The sequence below is a fragment of the Chrysochloris asiatica genome, unplaced genomic scaffold (assembly GCF_000296735.1).
Source record: "Chrysochloris asiatica unplaced genomic scaffold, ChrAsi1.0 scaffold00186, whole genome shotgun sequence".
NCBI classification, from domain to species: Eukaryota; Metazoa; Chordata; class Mammalia; order Afrosoricida; family Chrysochloridae; genus Chrysochloris; species Chrysochloris asiatica.
The window spans coordinates 3,461,437-3,477,091 of NW_006408704.1; positions in this window are offsets into that span (position 1 = coordinate 3,461,437).

Genomic DNA, 15,655 nt, shown 5'->3' on the forward strand with positions numbered 1-15,655 from the left:
ACTCTCCATTCTCCCCACAACTACCACACTCGGTATGGCGCAGTAGGACAAGCACTGGGACTGCGAACTACAAGGTCATCAGTTCAAACCAACAAGCTACTTCTTGGTAATTCTGTACAGCAGGGTTAGGGAACCTTTTTTCTGCCAAAATTCATAACATGTTCAGGCCATACAAAATCATCAACTAAAAAATTAGCCTGCTCTATTTGATCATTTAATTTATTTACCCCTACCTAATGTGATAGCTGAAACTGGTTGCCTTGGCAGGGCCTGGCCAAATGATTTCACAGATCTTATGAGTTGGAACCGACTCAGTGGTGCTTGGCAACAACCACCACACTGTCCACCATGGACACAAGTGCCAGGCTGCTGCTTATTAGACAGGAGATGCTCACCAGCTCTGGGAGATCACGAGCTCCCCACAGAGCAGTCCATGCCCAGAATGCCACTCTCGTGCTGAGGAGGGAGGGCATGATGAAGCAAGGGCAGAGACCAGTAGCCGAGAATGTGCTATTTTCATTAGTGAAGGGAAGTCCATTCTGATGCATCACAGCCGCATGTGTGTCAGGGTGGAACGATGCTCCACAGGGTCTTCAGTGGCTGAATTTTGGGAAGTAAATCACCAGGCCTTTGTTCTAAGGCACCTCTAGGTGGGCTTGAGCCATTCACTTTACACCAACCAGGGACTCCAAAGTATTTCTAAAGTAGAGAAAATGACCTAACATTTTTTGAGACCTAATAAGTGCCAGGTGTGATCAACTACTTCATTGACTCTGTGCCCTAGAACAGAGGTATAATCCTCCCCCGACTTTCTTAACCACCAAAGAGGCTCAAGATGAAAGAAGTTAAATAGCAGACCCACAGTTAGTAAATGGCAGGCCTGGGATTTGAATTCAGGTCTGTCCAAATCAAACACGCGTTTCCTCTCGAGCTTCACACCCCGTGTAAGCCCTGGCCTGAAAGATGTGGGTAATTCTCTCCAACTTTATTAAGGTGACCTCTCCTATTGTCTGCTTACATAGCTAGCCATGTAGCTCAAGACACCTGGAATATGAGTATTTTTCTCCACTCTTATTTTCCTAGTGTGGCGCTGTAAGATCAGCATTGAACTGGTAACCACAGGGTCAACAATTCAAACCCACCAACTGCTCTCGGAGACCCTACACAGGGTTGCTGTGAATCAGAAATGATTTGATGGTGCAAAACAATTTTCCAACCCCTCTGAGATTGTTCCTAAATGTCACAATTAATGGGAAACCTAGAAACCATTTTCACTCCCTCAGTTAACAGGTGGGATAAGTAAGTGTCCAGGTCACAAATGTTTGTTAACAGCCTCGACTGAAGCCTGGACCTCTTCCTTCCTACTCACTTCCTCTTTCAGGTCAGCTTGCTGTCATGCCCACTCAGGGCAAACGTCTTGGGCTCCAGTAGGGAACCCTTCCCACCGCTCACCTTCCATGCTGGAGTCCTGGGCTCCCTCCGGCCAGTGCGCTTCAAGTGCAGCCTCGTCTCATCTGTCAGTGGACGCTTGTGTGTTGTATGATGCTGAACAGCTTTCAGTGAAGCTAGGAAGAAAGGCCTGGCAAGCGAGTCCTTGAAAAATCAGCCAATGGAAACCCTGTGGATCTGCAACCAATCCCGTGGGTAGTGCAGAACCAGGCCGCCTCTCCGTGAATCCTGCCGACAGCAGCAGGACTTCAGTGGCATTTGACATCAGGGGAGACAAAATCACCAGGTTCACAATCCGTCTGAAAAACAACAAGACTCCCCACTTAAATGTAACTCCTAATGCTAAGTTTGGGAATATGGTATCTCTGTAGGAGAAGCACTGGACTGGCAATCAGCCTACCAGCTGGTCAGTAAGAGAAAGATGAGGCTTTCTGCTCCTGCAAAGATGTCCAGCCTCGGAAGCCCTGTACAGAGTCCCTGTGAGTTGGAATTGACTCACGGCACACAACCACAGTGCTAACTCCAACTACTTCGTGTGTAACTCATTGTGGCAGTGAGCGACAGACATGGGTGTCTTTCGCTGAAACTGCAGGTTACACGTGTGTCACAGAGCAATCAATGATCAGAGGATATGGTAGGGGCAAAGCAGGAGGAATCCAGAAACTCAGAGAGCCATCCATCGATCACAACTAAGTTCATACAGTGTCCACCAAAAACACAATGCGGCTAAGCAACGTCAGGTTGGAGAGAGAGTTGATATGCCAAGGGGCTCTAAAGAGTTCATCTAAAAATTATTTTAATGCACTATTTTCCATGAACTTTTGAAACCCCCTCATACTTATGATCCTGCCTCAGTAAGCTTGCAATCTACCAGGTCAGGAGGGCAGTATGTACACTTCTTCCATAATACAAGATGAGAAGAGGGCTCTGTGACCAGGTTGGCTGTCACCTGACCAACCAAGTTGACGCCTATTTGGGGGGGACGTATTGCTTATTGTTTTAGCAAAGATTCATTCATTAATTTAGTTTATACAGTGTTCAACACTATGTCAGATGAAAGCTCGCTATGTGACAGGACTGTTGTTGTTGTTGAGTGCCGTCGAGTCAGTTCCAACCCATAGCGACCCTGTACAGGGTTTCCAAGGGTGTAAATCCTTACGGGAATAGAAAGCCTCATCTTTCTCCCGCGGAGCGGCTGGTAGTTTCGAACCGCAGACCTTAAGATTCGCAGCCCGATTCATAACCACTACGCTACCAGAGCACCTATGTGACAGGACTGGAAGCCCTATAATAAGACATTGTCCCAACTCTAAGACATGAGTAGACGCTACAACGCTACAGCTTGATGGTCAGAGCTTGACTAGAGGAAGAGAAAGAAATGCGATAAAGGAAACAAATGTAAATTGCTACAGTTTGATAACTTGACCTTTACTTAGGGATGTAGTAGCTCCAAATACTAACTGTGAGGGAAGGAGCTTTCATGTCAAGGATCAAGCCTATCCTTGATGGGCAACTTAGACATTGGCTACCTAAAATGGGGGTGGGGAGGGGGCTATAAAGCCACAAAGTGACTGGCTTACAAGTTTTTAAGACGGAGTTTAGTTTCAGAGTGTGCGGGGTGGGAGGGTAGGGATTAGAATCCCCACTGAATAGTTTTCATCTTGTCTAGATGGATCTGGTGGGTGAAAGGAGATGGGAATAAGATTCTAATGATTCAGTAGTGAGTAATTGTTATAACTAATTGTGATGGTCACAACTGTAAAAGTAGAAGTTTTGTAACAAAAAGGGAGGAGTGGTTAATTACATTCCAGGAAATGAGGAATCCCTAGGACCATCAAGAGAAAAGCATGAGCGGAACATGGGACCCCAACTAGAGATGCAGCCCCACCAGAGATGGAGGCAGAGATGAGGACTCTGGATTCATGGAAAGAGGAGGCAGGCTTACAGAATGTGCTCTTTGATTGCTTAAATGATTATATATTCCTGCGTGCTTTTGTATACATAAAAAAAGGGGGAAATACAAGTAAATATTGTTGAATGATGATGCATGGAGGGGATTGTAATCATTGCAATGGAACAAAATACTGTAGACTTAGAGCAAAACTGATGTTCTCCCATGTAAACTGTCACTCAATTCACAAGCAAAGCTTTTTAAAAAAATTTTTTAATAAAATATATATGATAAAAAAAGAAAAGACTATACAGTATTATAAGGAGCTCTGGTAGCGTAGTGGTTACGAATCGGGCTGCGAACCTTAAGGTCAGTGGTTCGAAACTACCAGCCACTCTGCGGGAGAAAGATGAGGCTTTCTACTCCCGTAAGGATTTACACCCTCGGAAACCCTGTACAGGGTCGCTATGGGTCGGCTCCGACTCGAAGGCACTTAACAACAACAACAACATACAGTATTATAGGAGTCCTGGTGTGGTGCTATAGGATTAGCACTAAACTGCCAAGTCAGTTTGAACTGCAAGGTTGGCAGTTCAAACTCACCAGCTGCTCCTTGGAAACCCTATACAGTGTAGCTATGAATCAGAACCAACTCAACGGCACGTAACAACAACAACAGCATACAGAACTATGGAGTCCTGGTGTGGCACTGTAGGATACACACAGGACTGCTAACCACAAGGTTGATGGTTCAAACCCACCAGCCACTCCTTGCTAATCCTATACACCACTTAGCAACAACCACATACAGTACTCAGGTGGTCCCTGGATGGTGCAGATGGTTAATGGCCATTCAAGTCCAGTCCAAAGGCACCTTTAAGAAAAAGCCTAGAGATCTACTTACCACAAGTCAGCCACTGAAAACCCTGTGTAGCACAGCTCTCTGACACCTGCGATTACCAGGAGCTGACAACGCAGCAACAAAAACAAACCCCAAGTGGGTTTGTTTTGGGTTGGTTGGTTTTTGTAGGCAAATACATAAAAGTAATGCCAAGTATTGGTTGAGCCCTTACAATGTGCCCAGTGATATTCTTAACACTTTCTACACATTTATTCCTTGAATCCTCCCCAAACCTTTCATGACAGAGGCAGGGACCCTTATTCCCCATGTCTGCATGAGGAAGCACAGGCAAGTGAAGTGGTATCCTGCGCAGCTTCACAGCCAGGTGACAGGCAGTCTGGTCACCGAGCCCTCTCTTTCCAGCTCTTCACTAAGCAGTCTCTCCACTATTCCTTGTTCACCAGTGTCTTCATTGTCTCATGCAGCTAGAACAGAAAGGCCACCAGAAACTGATTCCCTCACAATTTAGGAGACTAGAAGTCTGTGTTCACGGGGCCGCTCAATCAATGAAGTTCAGGGGAAAATCCTTATCTCCATTCAGTTTAGTTAGTATGTGTAGTCCCAGCATTCCATGAAGATCTCCATGTGTCTCAGCATCCATCTTGCCCTGGATCTAGGAGTGTCACAGGGCAGAGATCCAGGTCCAAAGGACATGCTCTGCTCCCAACTCTTCCATCTTAGTAGTAGGTCCCTCTCTCTCTCTCTGTTCAAGTCTCTCTCCTTTTATCTTTGTGAGATAAAAGATGTTGTGGGTCACCCCTGGGAAACTCCCTTACATTGGGTCAGGGTTGTGATGAGATTAGGGGAATTGTAGCCTACCCTTAATTCTTTTATTGGTTTATTACATCAGATTACATCATGAGGAATCATCACATGACAGCCAAACCATTGAGAATCATGAGCCAACCAAGTTGACACCTATTTTGGGGGGACACATTTCAATCCATGATACCCGGTCTGAAGGGGAGGAAGAAGTGATCCACACTTACTTTAACAGCAAGTCAGAGCTACCCAGAGAAAGATGTACATCTTCAAAAGCTCTGAAGAAGGGGACCACAGTGTGTTAGGGAACTAAAGTTCCTCACACTGAAGAAAGTGCCTGGCAGATCTGGCACTGGGAGAGGCTGGAGAAATAAATGCCAGAGGCCAGACAGGTTAAACACCAGAGGCTTTCAAAGTTAGTATGTTTGCCATCTCCAAGAGCATGGAGAAAGACTCACTGAGGAATTTTGAGCTGAAAAGTTGCAAGAGTGGATTTGTATTTTATGAAAATCATGATTTTTTTGCAATGCAATGTGAAGAATAGCTTAGAAGTAAGACAAGCTTGTTCTATCATCCAACAGAGAGAATGGTGTTCTAGGGCAGCATCACTGAAGATGGACCAAAAAGGACAGATTCAAACAGTGTTTCGGAAGTGAATTCAGTGGACTGAATATAGAAAAGGGGGAACCAAGGTCTGGCAGGGGCCTCTGGGAGAATGGGGTGCTATTTCCCTAGTGGGGGACTAGGAGAAGGAACGTATTGGAGGTGGCAGGAAGACAGTGGTAATTAAGATCTGGGCGTGCTGAGTTTGGGGCATCAATGGAGCTGGAAATGGAAATGTGGGCGTTAGCAGGTAAGGTTGTGGTGATGCTGATTAAAAGCCCCACAGAGTAAAAGAGATGCCCCAGGATGCCTGAAGAGCCTGGAATGAAGAGAGCCAAAGAATTTTACTCAGCCAAAAGGAGAAACGGCATTCTAATGCTTGTCACACATGGGTGAACTTTACAGACATGTGAAATAGGCATAAGGACTCACTTATACAAAATAAGCAAATAGGAGCCAAAGTTTATTAGTGGCTACCAGGGTGAGTTGGGGGTGGGGGATGTAGTTATTGCTAGGAGGCACAACATTTGTTGTGACTTCTGAGCCTCTGGAACCACTTGTTGCCACAGCAGCGCCTAACCTTTGCTGACTGAAAAAGTGACTTCTACCAGCACATTGGCAGGGCTTTGTTTGAAAACTTCTCAGCGTGCTTGTCTCTTAAAATGTGTAGTGGTTTTGACAATGACTGCAGAAAGCCCAGGTCCTGGCCACATGAATTGAATTATAATGGTGTCTAGAAAAGTAAGCTGAAGGATGGACTGTTTGCACAGATATAGGGCAGGGGTGAGGAACCTTTTCTCTGTCAAAAGTTATAACAGCAATCGTAGGCCATCCAAAATTATCAGCTTAAAAATCAGCCTGCTATATTTGGCAACTCACCCCTAATGTGACTCGGAAGGAGCTCTGGTAGCGTAGTGGTTACGAATCGGGCTGCGAACCTTAAGGTCAGCGGTTCAAAACTACCAGCTGCTCCGCGGGAGAAAGATGAGGCTTTCTACTCCCGTAAAGATTTACACCCTCGGAAATCCTGTACAGGGTCGCTATGGGTCGGAACCGACTCAACGGTACTTAACAACAACAACAACAATGTGACTCGGAGGGCACTTAACAACAACAATGTGATGGCTGGAATTGTGATTGCCTTGGGCCAGACCAAATGATTTCGCGTGGCGACAGTAGTGAGGTTGGCCCAGGATTGGGCAGTGTTTCGTTCTGCTGTGGATAAGGCCGCTATGGGTTGGTACCAACTCGATGGCACCTAACAACAAAAACAACATATGGCCTGTGGGCCAGACGTTCCCCACCCCTGACAGAGGGAATCACCAGGATGAGGGCAGGGAATATGGCAGAAAGGTAGATGGTGCCCTGGCTCTCAAGCTTACAGTCAGGGACTGGAGGAACCAGTCATTCGGTGAAAGTACCAAGGGAAGTATTCTGGCTCATGGCCTGTGCCTCAGAGGCAGAGAGGTGCAAGCTCCACCCCTGGACCTGCATGTGACTGCTTTAAGCAACGCATATTCCCTCTTCTGCCCATGGCACGACCCATCTTGTACCAGAGCAGCCACTCTGAAAGTCAATGTGGGGGGACTGGTGTGTCCGCTGGATTTGATGGAGAACATGTTGGAAGCCCACAAAAGGAAAGGCACACCTTCTGATTCCTAGGGACGAAAAGACAACGCCTGCCATGCTAGGCTTTCTAAGGTGGGGAGAGAATGCCCCCTTGCTGTGTATCTTGTCCGGGAAGTGTTTCTGTACATAAATTGTGATTCCAAATCAGAGAACAAGTTGCTCAAACCAGTTCAGGTGGCAGCAGAAGAGAATGCAGCCCTGACATTTCTATTTCTCATTATACCAACCACGATTTTAGCTCAGAAGACTACATGGACGGAGTCGGCGTCTGAGTTGGGCTGGGAAGGGCTAATGAAAATGGGCATGCTGTTATTAAATAGCAGCCCACGCCTGAGCACCCTGGCTCATAGAGAAAACAAGCAAGTGGAGGGCAGCTCATAGTCCCGTTTCCATTACTCTTCATTTGCCAATAGATTGGAATGGTCTGCCAGCACTTGGTATAATAGGTCAAATAAAAATTGAGGGAGAAAAACTTAAAAATGGACTAGTCATTTGCTGTTCTTTTAGAAGATCCTTGATCTTCTAAAAGATCATCTTGTGGTGATCTTTTAGGTGAGGGTCATCTTGAGGAGCTTTGGAGCCTGAATATCCTGGATCTGAATCGACAGTATTAGCTGTGTAACAGTGGGCGGGACCTATTTGTAAAGCTCCTAGTTTGTATGTATGTAAAGCCCCCAGCACACAAGTCACACATGCTAAGCCTGTTGCCATAGAGTGGACTCAAAGCAACATCATGTGTCAGAATACAACTGTACTCCACAGGGTTTTCAGTTGCTTCGTTTCCAGAAGCAAGTCACCAGGCCTTTCTTCCAACGTGCCTCTGAGCAAACTCAAACCACCAACCTTTCAGTAAGCAGCTGAGAGAGTTAAACATTTGCACCACCTAGGGACTCCCCAGCCATAGCAGGAAGCTTAATAAAGGACAAGTCTTTTAAATATTATTAGTATCAGAACACTTCATCCCACTCACAAAACACGAATGGAAAGGGAAAGACTGAGTGGGGAAAAAAAAAAAAAAAAAAAAAATCCCAGAGACTCAAACTGGCTTTTATTTTCTGTTGAACAGATGAGAACTCCGGAGCCCTTAGTCACACAGCAAGCAACTGCTCAGCCCGTTGCTTTCTGGGACTGAATGGACCCTACGGCAAAGGTGTGCAACCCGTTGTTGGAATTCACAAGCCCAGGACTTTCTCAAAGGCCCGACGCCGTCCCTGGAGGCTGGGAGGCGGTCTTCTCTGGGATTCGGGAACCCAGCACGGTGACTCACCAGGTGAGCCGGTGCCCGTCCCTAGTTACCCTTCCTGTTAAAGAAAACTCTGCTCTCCCCAGGTGCCCACAAGTTTAGCTTTTTTAGGCTTTCCACCGGCTGAGGCTTTTTGCAGATCCGGCTCCACAGTGCCGCCGCCCGGTGTGAGCTGCAGGGGGCGCTGGTCGCTGGCCTTGGGCGCGAAGACCGCCTGGGAATGGAAGGAGACATGTTGGTACCTGCAAGGGCGCCACCGCCCCTCCTGACGGCGGGGCAGAGGCGCTGGGGCAGCCGGAAGGAGAGGGCCCGGTCGTCGTTTCTTTATTATTTAAAGCACGGCCCCAAACGTGCAAGACGTTGGTCGTTACCTGCACATTTGTTCTGGGTCCTACACCCACCCGGCGGTTTCTGCGAGTAGAGTCTAGTGGGCCGAAGCTTCCTATGATGTCACCAGCAGCCAATCAGAGTTCCCGGATAGCATACGCTAACCCGAGATACTAACCTGGGTTGACAAAAGCCTGCCAAAAGCCTAGACACTTGACAGGTTCAATCAAATGGCAGGCTTTTCAATAGCTTTTTGAAAAGCTGCAAATACCTGCAGAAAAACTTCATCACTATCTCTGGGAAATCCCAACTGAGAATCAGTGCTCTAATTCAGCTCTTTATTTTGTTCAGAGACAGGAAAGAGTTTGGCCAGGGTCACAGGCCTCTTGACCTCCAGAAACCTGTACAGTGTACGATGTGGGTATTTATAGCGTAGTGGTTATGAATGGGGCTGCTAACCTCAAGGTAGGCAGTTCGAAACTACCAGCTGTTCCACAGGAGAAAGATGAGGCTTTCTGCTCGTGAAAAGATTCGCAGCCTTGGAAACCCTGTATAGGGTCACTATGGGAAACCCTGTACAGGGTCACTATGAGTCAGAACCGACTCCACGGTACTCAAAAGCAACAGCAACAGGGGACTCAACGGTTATGCGTTTGGTTGCTTGGCTGCTCTTGTGAGAGGCTTCAACCTTCTCAGAGGCTTGCGATATAAACACCTGGTGATCTGCTCCCATAAAGATTGTTGTTCTGACAGTACCCCTTTGACCTAGCCTCGATGGCTTGATAATCAGAACTTGACTAAAGGAAGATAAAAAAAATAATAATTTTTGATAAAGGAAACGAGTGCAAATTGCTACAATTTGAAGAACTTGACCTATACTTATGGATGTGGTGGTAGTGGTTATATGCCGTGGACTCATAGCAACCCTGTGCAGGGTTTCCAAGGCTGTAAATCTTTATGGGAGCAGAAAGCCTCATCTTTCTCCTGTGGAACAGCTGGTAGTATACTTATGGATGTAGTAGCTGAAAATACCAACAGAGAGGGAAGTAGTTTTCACATCAAGTATCAATGCTATCCCCTCTGTACACAGGGTAGATAGGGACGGGCAACTTAGAGATTAGCTACCTAAAATGAAGGGGCGATCAAGGCACAAAGTGACTGGCTTACAAGTTTTCAAGAAGGAGTTTAGTTTAAGAGTGTGAGGGGGAAGGTAGAGTTCACACTGAATAGTTTTCATTTTGTCTAGATGGGTCTGGTAAAAACAGATGGGGATAAGAGACTTCTGACTCAATAGTGAGTAATTGTTATGACTAATTGTGATTGTCACAACTGTAAAGGTAGACGTTTTGTAACAAAATGGGGGAGTAGTTAATCTTACAGTCCAGAAACAGGACTCTAGGACAATCAAGGGAGAAGAGTGCAAGTGGAATGTGGGACCCTATCCAGGGAAACAGCAACAGCAGATGGAGGCAGAGATGAGGACATGGAGAGAGGGAGCAGCTGAGGACTCTAGACTCATGGAAAGAGAGGGACTGAGTGCTGGAGGCCAGGAAGCAGGCTTACAGAATGTGTCCTTGGGTTATTTAAATAATTATATATTCCTGAATGTTTTTTGTACATACCTCCACCACCCCCCCCAAAAAAAACAGAGGGAACGGAAGCCAATACTATTAAATGATGTAGCGCAGAGGAGGAGATTGTAGTCATTGTAATGAAACAACGGTGTAAAGCTGATGTTCTCCCATGTAAACTATCACTCAGTTCACAATAAAAAAATTTTTTTTTGTTTTTGAAACTGCTGTTATTAACTGGTTCTGACCCATAGCGACCCAGAGATAGGGTTTCCAAGGAGTGACTGGTAAGTTTGAACCACCGACCTTGCAATTAAAACTGACCTTGTGGTTGAGTGCTTATTCTACAGTGCCACATCACAGAAAACCTTAAATCACATGGGGTCGCTATGAGTCAAAAATCCACTTGTCAGCACACAACAAACAACCTTCTACACGTCTCTGTCTGCACGCACTACTGGGTTGTTGCACACTACCCGTGAGAGGCCAAGAGAGAAACCAGTTCCTAATGCCCTGGCTCCTGGCTGTAGTCCAGGGCCACCTCTGGGCTTCAGATTCTTCACTTAAATTAACTGGAATCAAGTCTTCCTGTCTTGACCCAGTGATGCTTTTCCAGAACTTCCCACCTTGGTATGTAGGCTTCTCCTTAACTGGGTTTTGAGTTCCATTGGTGAGCTGATGTACCTCCCACTCTGCTAAAAGAGAAAGGCCTCTAGAGACCTGTAATGCGAACTTTGTTGTGGCTGGGGGGCTGCCTTTCCTTGTAGGTAATGGGGGCCTCGGAGGTATAGTGTGGTGCTCCCATTTCTAGCAGAGTCCACGCTGAGGTTCCAGCACAATCTATGTTGAAGACCTGGCTGTTCTTAAAGTTTAAAGACACCCTCTACCTCAGTTAAAAATCTAGCTTCCCTTGCTCCATTAAATTTTCATCACTAATAAGAGAACTTCTCCATGCTTTCATTCTTCCAGGGCTCTGCATGCAAGCCTTTGGGATAAATCCAACTCTTTGTAAATAAAGTTTTATTGGAACACAGCCACACTCATTCAAGGATTGTCTATAACTACTTTCACACTACTAGAGCACAGCTGAGAAATTGCAGCAGAGACTTCATTGCCTGTAAAGCTGAATATATTTACTATTAGGTCACTTACACAAAAAGTTTGCCAACTCTTTAGTCCATCTACCAAGCTGCTTGTAGAGTGATTGTTTTAAACCTCAAATCTGATCACACCACTCTTTTGCTAAAAAAAAAAAAAAAAAATCTCTGTAAGAACACACTGTCTTTAGACCCATAGCTCCTTAATGTAGCATTTTAAGACCTGGTTCATACTCCTTCCAGATCTTCTTTCCACCACCCCCTTCACCCACTCTGTGCATCCTTACCTCTAACGCACAGCCTGACCTCTACCTTCTAAATCATCTGCAAGCCATGCCACATTCTCTCGTATTACCTTGCTTCTGTCCATGCTCTGTCTATTCCTAGAAAGCCCTTCTCCTGTCTATGTCAAACCTCTAAACAACCTGTAAAACCAAGCCAGACGCTATTTTCCTGCACATCTCTAGGTACCCGGCAGAATTCATGGCACCCTCTTTTGTGTTCCTCTAGCTCTTTGGACAGACTGTCATTGTGTTGACTATTGGATGTCAGTTACGTGTTGATGTGTTTCTTTCCCCCATTGGACAGTGAGCTAGGGACTTATCCAATGGCTTCTTCACCACCCTTGCTAGAAAAGGAAAGGAATTATGACAGTAAGCTAAGTTCAAAACACGCCTATAAAAGTTCCAGGAACCTTGTCTATGCCACCCTTGGTGATGGACAATCTGCTTACTTATCTCTAGACATCCTGGACCTGACTTACCATACCATAATGCTTAGAAAGGGTATGGATGAGTGAGTGCAAGTGGATAAAATACATCCATGTTTTTCTTGTACTCAACATTGAATGGTCCCAGTCACTTAACTCTCGGGCACATTTGAAACTTTAAAAGGTATTCCGCCCCCATCCAAAGAAGAAAAGATGTTTGCATAATTAACCATGTTGTTGTTAAGTGTCATTGAGTCAGTTCTGACTCATAGTGACCCTGTGTAGGGTTTCCAAGGAGCTGCTGGTATGTCTGACTCCATGACTGTGGTTAGCAGTCCAGTGCTTATCCTACACCACACCAGGACTCCATAATCAGCCATGTTGTTGTTGTTAAGTGCCGTCAAGTTGGTTCCAACTCATAACAACCCTATACATGGTTTCTGAGGAGCAGTGGGTGAGTTTGAACTGCTGACCTTGTGGTTCACAGTCCAGTGCTGATCCTATGGAGCCACATCAGGAGTCCATATAATCAACCATGGTGTTTTTAAGTTGTTAAGCACCACTGAGTCGGTTCCCACTCATAATGAGGTTCCGATTCATATAGGGTTTCTGAAGAGCAGCTGGTGGGTTTGAAATGCCAATCTTGCGGTTCACTCCTGCCACACCAGGAGTCCTATCAGCCGTAGGAAAATGCAAATCAAAACCGCAATGCGCTACCACTTCACACGCAGTGGAATTAAAAAGTCAGAAAATAGCTGATGAGGGTGTGGAGAAATTGGAAGCCTCCTATGTTGATGGTGGTGGTGTTATTGTCCGGTGCTGTCAAGTTGCTCGGACTCATATGGACTCTGTGGGCAACAAAACGAAGCATTGTCTGGTCCTCTGTCATCCTCAGGACATAACAACAATTGCTGACACTGTGCCAGTCCATCTTGTCCACAGTTCTAAGGAGCATTCTGGCTGCACTTCTTCCGAGACAGATTTGTTTGCATTGCTGGTAAGAATGTAAAATGGTGTAGCCACTTTGAAAAATAGTCTGGCAATTCCTCAAAAAGAGGAAAGATGATAAACAAGGTTATTGAAAACATACAATATTCCACGCAAAAAAACTTACACACAATTGTTCACAGCAGCAATATTCATAATAGCCAAAATGTGGAAACAACACAAATGCTATCAATGTGTATAAATGCTATCAAATGCTGATATGTGTATAAATAAAATGTAATATATCCTGGGGAGTAGTTAATCTTACAGTCCATCAACAGAGGACCCTAGGACCATCAAGGGAGAGGAACACAAGCAGAAGCAGAGACACCAGAGATGGAGGCAGAGATGGGGACATGGAGAAGGGGAGCAGCTGAGGACTCTAGATTCATGGGAAGAGAGGGACTAAGAGCTGGGGGCCAGGACGCAGACTTGTAGAATGTGCCCTTTGGTGGTTTAAATATATCCCATACAATGGGATATTACTTGGCCATAAAAATGAAATAATTACTGCTACATACTTTTACATGGAAGAACCTTGAAAATATTATGACAAGGGAAAGAATTCAGTCACAAAAGATCACAAATAGTATATGATGTGAAATGTCCAGAATTTAAAAATCAATGAAGACATAGAGTAGTGGTTGCCTAGGTTCTGTGTGGGAGACAGAGTGGAGGGAGGTGAGAATAAATGCTCTTGAATATGGAGTTTCTTTTGTGGGTATTGAAAATGTTCTGGAATTAAATAATGTTGGTGTTGCAGAGGAGTCCCTGGGTGGTGCAAACAGCTGCTCACTGAGATGGCGGGGGTGCCAGTCCACCCAGATGTGCCTCAGAAGAAATACCTGGTAGTCTGGTGGTGGTGGTGGTGGCGATGTGCCGTGGAGTCGGTTCCGACTCACAGCAACCCTATGCAGGGTTTCCGAGGCTGTAAATCTTTACGGGAGCAGAAAGTCTCATTTTTCTCCCATGAAACAGCTGGTAGTTTCGAATTGCTCGCAGCCCAATTTGTAACCACTACGCTACCAGAGTGGTCTACTTCCCAAAAAATCAGCCACTGACAACTGTATAGTGCTCAGTTCTACTCTGGCACACATGAGGTCTCCATGAGTCAGAATGACTCCAAAGTAAATGTTTTGGATTTTGGTTTGATGGTTGCATGACTCTATGGACATATGAAAACCACTGAACACTTAAGATGGGTGAATTATGTTACATGTGAAATATAGGAGGGGGAAAATGGAATGAAAAGAAATGGAATTTTCCTACAGATTTTCTACCCTTTCATACATCTCAATAAAGATTTTTGGTTTTATTTTAAATACTCTACCTCGAATAAGATCTTAAAATGGGTGAATTCTCTGAATGGCCATATATATCTGAGTTGTGACTTGAACTGAAGTTTTGCAGGGCATGGCACCTAACAACAACAACAACCATTAAAAGCACAAGGTAAAAGATCAATGGCCTATCAGTATTGTTTCTTACAAATGCCATGTAAATCTGGAATTCTCTCGAAACAAAACAAAGTTAATGCTCTCTCTCTTAATTGCTTTTCTCCAAGACTAGCAATGACCAAAGTGTAGTATGCTAGTGTTTTTTTGGTTTTTTTGTTTGTTTGTTTTAGAAACAACAACATTTCCAATCTATTTATGGTGATCTATATAGTCAGTTTCTCATTGTGTTTACAAAGACATATTACAAGTGGAAAATTGGAGGGATCTTATCTCTGGCTATAAAGTATTTGTAAACTATTGCTGGTAGCCTATTGCACTGTTTAAAATCTTAACACTAGAGAAAAGAGATGTCCACCATAATAAAAGAGCTGTCCATAAAATGACTGTAAATAGAAGAACATTAAAAATATAATTTGAATCCAGAACAAAATATTAAAATAGTATTTTTGGCGTGTCAGATTTCTACTCCTAAGAGCAATCTGTTGTTGCTTTTAGGTGCTGTTGAGTCAGTTCCGACTCATACCCATCTTATGCACAACAGAACAAACTGCTGCCCTGGCCTTCACCAGCCTCACAGTTGTTATGTTTGAGCCCATTGTTGCTGCCACTGTGTCACTCCATCTCGCTGGGGGTCTTTCTCTTTTTCACTGAACCTCCACTTTACCAAGCATGATGTCCTTTTCCATGCACTGACCCCTTCTGACAAGTGATCCCCTCATGTCCAAAATACAAGACATGAAGTCTCACCGTCCTCTCTTCTAAGGAGCTTTACTGGCTGTACTTCTTCCAGCACAAATTTGTTTGTTCTGGCAGTCTGTGGCAATTCAGTATTCTTAGCTAACACCATAATTGAAATGCATTGATTCTTTTATAGGCTTCCTTGTCCATTGTCCAACTTTCACATGCGTATGAGGTCATTGAAAATACTCTGGCTTGGGTCAGGCACGCCTTACTTAGTCTTAAAACTGACATATTTTCACACTGACACTTGAAGTATTTTACAGCAGTTTTGCCTGATGCAAATCCATT